Source organism: Daphnia pulicaria, unplaced genomic scaffold (assembly GCF_021234035.1).
Source record: "Daphnia pulicaria isolate SC F1-1A unplaced genomic scaffold, SC_F0-13Bv2 h1tg000163l, whole genome shotgun sequence".
Lineage (NCBI taxonomy): Eukaryota > Metazoa > Arthropoda > Branchiopoda > Diplostraca > Daphniidae > Daphnia > Daphnia pulicaria.
The window spans coordinates 26,003-33,044 of record NW_025804850.1 but is presented as its reverse complement, the minus strand read 5'-3'; the positions used below and the strand labels follow the sequence as shown (position 1 = coordinate 33,044).

The 7,042-nt window shown below is 41.4% G+C and overlaps 6 non-coding genes across 6 annotated transcripts; all 6 read right to left on the bottom strand.

Annotated features, from left to right (window-relative positions):
* Positions 1 to 507: 507 nt before the first annotated feature.
* LOC124319432 lies at positions 508 to 729 on the bottom strand. The gene has a single exon (XR_006913125.1). It is a non-coding gene; the product is annotated as a small nucleolar RNA U3 (small nucleolar RNA).
* Positions 730 to 1,483: 754 nt separating this feature from the next.
* Positions 1,484 to 1,602, bottom strand: LOC124319416. Its single transcript, XR_006913109.1, has one exon. It is a non-coding gene; the product is annotated as a 5S ribosomal RNA (ribosomal RNA).
* Positions 1,603 to 4,563: 2,961 nt separating this feature from the next.
* Positions 4,564 to 4,682, bottom strand: LOC124319422. Its single transcript, XR_006913114.1, has one exon. It is a non-coding gene; the product is annotated as a 5S ribosomal RNA (ribosomal RNA).
* A 203-nt stretch (positions 4,683 to 4,885) lies between these two features.
* LOC124319437 lies at positions 4,886 to 5,008 on the bottom strand. The gene has a single exon (XR_006913131.1). It is a non-coding gene; the product is annotated as a U5 spliceosomal RNA (small nuclear RNA).
* A 574-nt stretch (positions 5,009 to 5,582) lies between these two features.
* Positions 5,583 to 5,724, bottom strand: LOC124319435. Its single transcript, XR_006913129.1, has one exon. It is a non-coding gene; the product is annotated as a U4 spliceosomal RNA (small nuclear RNA).
* A 686-nt stretch (positions 5,725 to 6,410) lies between these two features.
* On the bottom strand, positions 6,411 to 6,574 carry LOC124319419. Its single transcript, XR_006913111.1, has one exon. It is a non-coding gene; the product is annotated as a U1 spliceosomal RNA (small nuclear RNA).
* Positions 6,575 to 7,042: the final 468 nt, after the last annotated feature.

Here is a 7,042-nt window from a genome sequence, read left to right as displayed (position 1 = left end):
CGTTGGTGGTTTCTTCGGGCAGCTCTATCTAATCTCTCTGGCTCTGAGATCCTTATGCAACGCAAGCTAAGTAAAGCGCGAAGCGCACGGCACAGCCGAGAGGCTTGTACGTTGGTGGTTTCTTCGGGCAGCTCTATCTAATCTCTCTGACTCTGAGATCCTTATGCAACGCAAGCTAAGTAAGGGAAGCAATCGTTAGCCTTATGACACTTGGATTGTTGGCTCATTGATCGGACATCCCCGGAACGAGAAAATTAAAAATGACAGTTAGCCACAAAAGACAGTGACGACAAAAGCTCTGAACGATAATTAATCATGATTAAATAACAATAACTAAAAGAATGCAATACGATCATAAAGTCATGACACATCCTCAAATTGACCAACCTCACTTTCACAATTTATTTTGCCATACAAGCAGATGATTTAAGGACACGAATACCTGGAATTATTATTAAGATGTATCTCTTTAGATTTTCAAGAATTTAAATTTGTTTTATCATCTCAACCACTCTGAACACGCTAGTTTCCTTCCGCTATTTCACATGGATTTAACGGAAACGGTCCTCAATGACTGTGTTTGATGCTGTCGAGACAGCTACACTCACAGCCTGTTTCACGCTCAGAAACCAGCGTCTTAACTCGTCATCGTGGGTTGAAAGGAGACAAGTTTCTGGTGGGAAACAAGTCAAGATATACTACAGAAATGATCCTGTGAAGTATGATCTTAAATGCAATGTTATTTTGCAGAACTCTAAATAAGGTTTGTACGATCAATGAGCTTTGGCGTAAATTACAGTGCATAGATCGATATTTCGGAATATTAAATTGAGATTTGCAATACTTGACGCACACAGTACATACATTGTCAGGTCTTGCATTTTGTTCATTTATTGAAACACCGAGAAGCTCTTTAATAGTTATAGAACAAGTGACGAGACCAATTTTGGACACAATAAAGAATCCGCGTGCTCATCAAATCAATTTATTACAGTAATGTATTATCGATTGAGAGCCCATTTATCAGCTGGGTGTTTGGCGTGCACCTATAATCCTGCTTCGGGGAGGCTTGGTAGAGTGGATGGCTTGAGTTTAGGAGCCCTGTTTCGTGATACCGCATGTTGATCAGGTGCCCGCACTAAGCTTGACATCAGCATGGATCTGCTAGAGGAATCTAGTAGGTGCAGGTTAGCTAAGGAGGAGCGTAGTGGGTCAGGAGGGAAACCTAGCAGCCAAAAGTTCCCGTGTTCGGCAGTAGTGGGATCGTGCCAGTGAGTGGGCGTCATGCAACAGCCTCAACAAAATAGCCAAACCTCTATCTTTTTTTTTGTCGTTAAAACTACCGAGATCAAACAAACATGCGTTCTACAATATATGGTATCATTAATCAAAGTCCCAGCAATACCCTTTTCAACTAATACCTAAAGAATACATTATATTCCATGTCTCATCTAACTTGGGGAGCAAAAATAAAATTACACCATGCCAACAGCATCCCGTATTCCCAAGCGGTCACCCATCCAAGTACTAACGGGACCCGACATAGCTTAACTTCCGGGAGCTGACGAGACCGGGTGAGTTCTATGTGGTGTGGCCGTTGACATCAATTCAGTCGCCATTACCCGACCATATTCGCCTCTAAATCTAGTTCTAATGCTTGCTTACTTTCTGTTCGAAATACACACCAACCTTAGCCAAACAAACGAGGACATATAAGTACATTTGTCAATGGACAACCGAATATAAAATTTGATAATATTTCCAAACGCCACTATTTTTGGCTAACTGTCATTTTTAATTTTCTCGTTCCGGGGATGTCCGATCAATGAGCCAACAATCCAAGTGTCATAAGGCTAACGATTGCTTCCCTTACTTAGCTTGCGTTGCATAAGGATCTCAGAGTCAGAGAGATTAGATAGAGCTGCCCGAAGAAACCACCAACGTACAAGCCTCTCGGCTGTGCCGTGCGCTTCGCGCTTTACTTAGCTTGCGTTGCATAAGGATCTCAGAGCCAGAGAGATTAGATAGAGCTGCCCGAAGAAACCACCAACGTACAAGCCTCTCGGCTGTGCCGTGCGCTTCGCGCACGGCGTTTCAAATATCTTTCAGCAACAAAGAGGTTGGAGGACGTCTAGTAGCCTCTCGGCTGTACTTTCTGTTCGAAATACACACCAACCTTAGCCAAACAAACGAGGACATATAAGTACATTTGTCAATGGACAACCGAATATAAAATTTGATAATATTTCCAAACGCCACTATTTTTGGCTAACTGTCATTTTTAATTTTCTCGTTCCGGGGATGTCCGATCAATGAGCCAACAATCCAAGTGTCATAAGGCTAACGATTGCTTCCCTTACTTAGCTTGCGTTGCATAAGGATCTCAGAGTCAGAGAGATTAGATAGAGCTGCCCGAAGAAACCACCAACGTACAAGCCTCTCGGCTGTGCCGTGCGCTTCGCGCTTTACTTAGCTTGCGTTGCATAAGGATCTCAGAGCCAGAGAGATTAGATAGAGCTGCCCGAAGAAACCACCAACGTACAAGCCTCTCGGCTGTACGTTAAAACGAGGACATATAAGTACATTTGTCAATGGACAACCGAATATAAAATTTGATAATATTTCCAAACGCCACTATTTTTGGCTAACTGTCATTTTTAATTTTCTCGTTCCGGGGATGTCCGATCAATGAGCCAACAATCCAAGTGTCATAAGGCTAACGATTGCTTCCCTTACTTAGCTTGCGTTGCATAAGGATCTCAGAGTCAGAGAGATTAGATAGAGCTGCCCGAAGAAACCACCAACGTACAAGCCTCTCGGCTGTGTCGTGCGCTTCGCGCTTTACTTAGCTTGCGTTGCATAAGGATCTCAGAGCCAGAGAGATTAGATAGAGCTGCCCGAAGAAACCACCAACGTACAAGCCTCTCGGCTGTACGTTAAAACGAGGACATATAAGTACATTTGTCAATGGACAACCGAATATAAAATTTGATAATATTTCCAAACGCCACTATTTTTGGCTAACTGTCATTTTTAATTTTCTCGTTCCGGGGATGTCCGATCAATGAGCCAACAATCCAAGTGTCATAAGGCTAACGATTGCTTCCCTTACTTAGCTTGCGTTGCATAAGGATCTCAGAGTCAGAGAGATTAGATAGAGCTGCCCGAAGAAACCACCAACGTACAAGCCTCTCGGCTGTGCCGTGCGCTTCGCGCTTTACTTAGCTTGCGTTGCATAAGGATCTCAGAGCCAGAGAGATTAGATAGAGCTGCCCGAAGAAACCACCAACGTACAAGCCTCTCGGCTGTGCCGTGCGCTTCGCGCACGGCGTTTCAAATATCTTTCAGCAACAAAGAGGTTGGAGGACGTCTAGTAGCCTCTCGGCTGTACTTTCTGTTCGAAATACACACCAACCTTAGCCAAACAAACGAGGACATATAAGTACATTTGTCAATGGACAACCGAATATAAAATTTGATAATATTTCCAAACGCCACTATTTTTGGCTAACTGTCATTTTTAATTTTCTCGTTCCGGGGATGTCCGATCAATGAGCCAACAATCCAAGTGTCATAAGGCTAACGATTGCTTCCCTTACTTAGCTTGCGTTGCATAAGGATCTCAGAGTCAGAGAGATTAGATAGAGCTGCCCGAAGAAACCACCAACGTACAAGCCTCTCGGCTGTGCCGTGCGCTTCGCGCTTTACTTAGCTTGCGTTGCATAAGGATCTCAGAGCCAGAGAGATTAGATAGAGCTGCCCGAAGAAACCACCAACGTACAAGCCTCTCGGCTGTGCCGTGCGCTTCGCGCACGGCGTTTCAAATATCTTTCAGCAACAAAGAGGTTGGAGGACGTCTAGTAGCCTCTCGGCTGTACTTTCTGTTCGAAATACACACCAACCTTAGCCAAACAAACGAGGACATATAAGTACATTTGTCAATGGACAACCGAATATAAAATTTGATAATATTTCCAAACGCCACTATTTTTGGCTAACTGTCATTTTTAATTTTCTCGTTCCGGGGATGTCCGATCAATGAGCCAACAATCCAAGTGTCATAAGGCTAACGATTGCTTCCCTTACTTAGCTTGCGTTGCATAAGGATCTCAGAGTCAGAGAGATTAGATAGAGCTGCCCGAAGAAACCACCAACGTACAAGCCTCTCGGCTGTGCCGTGCGCTTCGCGCTTTACTTAGCTTGCGTTGCATAAGGATCTCAGAGCCAGAGAGATTAGATAGAGCTGCCCGAAGAAACCACCAACGTACAAGCCTCTCGGCTGTGCCGTGCGCTTCGCGCACGGCGTTTCAAATATCTTTCAGCAACAAAGAGGTTGGAGGACGTCTAGTAGCCTCTCGGCTGTGCCGTGCGCTTCGCGCACGGCGTTTCAAATATCTTTCAGCAACAAAGAGGTTGGAGGACGTCTAGTAGGCAATATCCAGTAAAAAATACGTTCCTTCCATTTTCAACTAATGCCAAAATAATACATTGTAGTCCATGTAGTATCACCCATCTTGGGAAGCACTTCAATTCAATTGGATTCACAAAAATAAAATAATTCCATGCCAACAGCATCCCGTATTCCCAAGCGGTCACCCATCCAAGTACTAACGGGACCCGACATAGCTTAACTTCCGGGAGCTGACGAGACCGGGTGAGTTCTATGTGGTATGGCCGTTGACATTAAACTAGACGCAATTACCCGACCATATTCGCCTCTAATCTATTACTTGTGCTTGAGATTTATCTTTTTGAAATACACACTAATCTTACCAAAACCACCGAAAAACTATCAGTTTGTCATTTTACAAATGTTGTCAGTATGTAGTAGTAGAATATCTTTGTTTCCGCATACAGACGTTTTTAATTTTTCATTTATTCAAAGTGCCCAATCAGAAGACCGGGCGTTAAAAAAATAAGTCATATAGACTCATCAATGCTCCTAACCACGGAAATCTTTAGTAAAAGGCGAAAGATTTATCCGGGTATTGATTAGAAACCAGAGTAAATAACAGTGGTATGCCTTGTATTTATATTCATTTCAAAATTTTGAAGTGCGCTTGTAAGGTTTTTTTTCGAAACATGCGTTTACATATCAAAATCCTTGTGCAATTCTTTATCAATGGGTACAGTTATTTTAAAGTAAATATCATGTATAAAGCTCGTTAACATGTTTTTGAACGAAACAGTTGTGCGCAGTGTTATTTTTGAAAAAAATGAACGATCTTTATGGTACAAGCCCAACACGTAGGTGGTGGGATCAGATGTTTACCCCGACATTCACCCTACAGCGGTTAACAATTTATTGAACTTCCCCTTTAAACATGGTGGAATCTTTTCACCTTGTCATTTGGAATCACCTTTTCAAATATTTTCCCCGTGTTCACAATGTTCCAACTGACTGATATTAATGGCCTTCAGCGAACGAATTAATCAGCCTTGTCTGACGTGCAATACCAACTAAATGGAAACAAAAATCACTTATACGATTTCACTTTCACCGTTTAATGTTATAAACACACTATGCAACACTCCAATTTTTCTAACTGACTGTAATTTTTTTTTTCTTGTACGCTGAAATGCTCCTGATGGAGCTATCAAAAATTGCCGACGACAAAGATTATTTCACTTCATCGTGGCGGGGTATTGGTTAAAGTTTTCAACTAGCAATAATCACACCTCGGGAGACCCTCATTGGTTATGATATTGCCACTGCGCAAAGCTAAATTATAATCAGAAAAGCAAGTCTACTTAAGCATTTGCTGAATTCGTTCTGCTTGGACGTGTTGGACCAACAATTTCGTTCAGAAATATTCATTTAGATTACCCTAGGCAAATTTTAATTTCCATCTCCCATTGGACTAATACCAACAGGGGACAGTTCATTACATACATGAAATAATTTTTGTCTTAATATCGGGTCAAATACTTGAAATTCTGTAAATGTGTATTTTTCTTCCATACATTTCAACAACTTCCTGCACACACAAAAAAAGGGAGGGGGAATTTCAGGTTTTCATTCCAAATTGTTTTTCACATTATGAACTATTGAAGTGAGCGAGCATTACTTTCCAACCAAACAAAATTTATAGTTAATCTGCGTGTTGACGTGAAAAATCAGTTTTCAGTGCCGTGACCAGGATTCGAACCTGGGTTACTACGGATTCATATCTAGTAGGTACCACAACGTAGGGTCCTAACCACTAGACGATCACGGCCAATCCATTGGCCATGATGATTTATATTAAAGTAGCTAAACATGAATTTCATTACTTTGTTGTTTCTTCCCAGAAAGAAAATCTGATGCTTCGCGTATTCCCAAGCGGTCAACCCTACCGTTTACTAACGGGACCAGATTTAGTTCAACTTCCGGCAGATGACAAGAATTTTTCTTACATTTATAGTGTGTTCAGGGAACGGCGCGAACGCAGTCCCCCACTACCAAAAATTGTACTCCCGAGTTAATCACATTTGGATTAATCGCAAGGGTCAGCCCATCCTTAGTGCAATGGAAAGGCCTCGCCCTGGAGGAACCACCTTGGTGATCATGGTTGCCTCTGAGCCAGGTAAGTATGATTGTGGATGCTTTTTCACTTTGTTTAATACTTTGTATACAGCAGAACAATATTGACAAAGAGTGTTCAAGTATTTGACTGACGTTTAGAGAATACCACCCACTTTCTTTCATCGACTTGAATTACGAACTCGAGCAAAATATAGTAAATAAAGCTCAGTATTTATTTCATGGTCTTGATCTTTGCAAATACTTTTCAAGAAACAAATTGCTTGTTTTTTTTCATTTGGTCGTCCAATTGGCAAATAAGAAAATAAGAAAATCGACTTTTCATATGAAAATACACGCATCTTCATATTTTAAAAAAAAACATCACATCGAAAGATGAACAGTACTAATTAGTTAACACAATCAAGTACGTATTTTTTTATGCTTTTCTTGATATTACGAAAAAAATACAATTAGAAAAAATTACAAACATGTCTACATGACAGTTTTGCAATTATACATGGTCTTTTATTATACGGT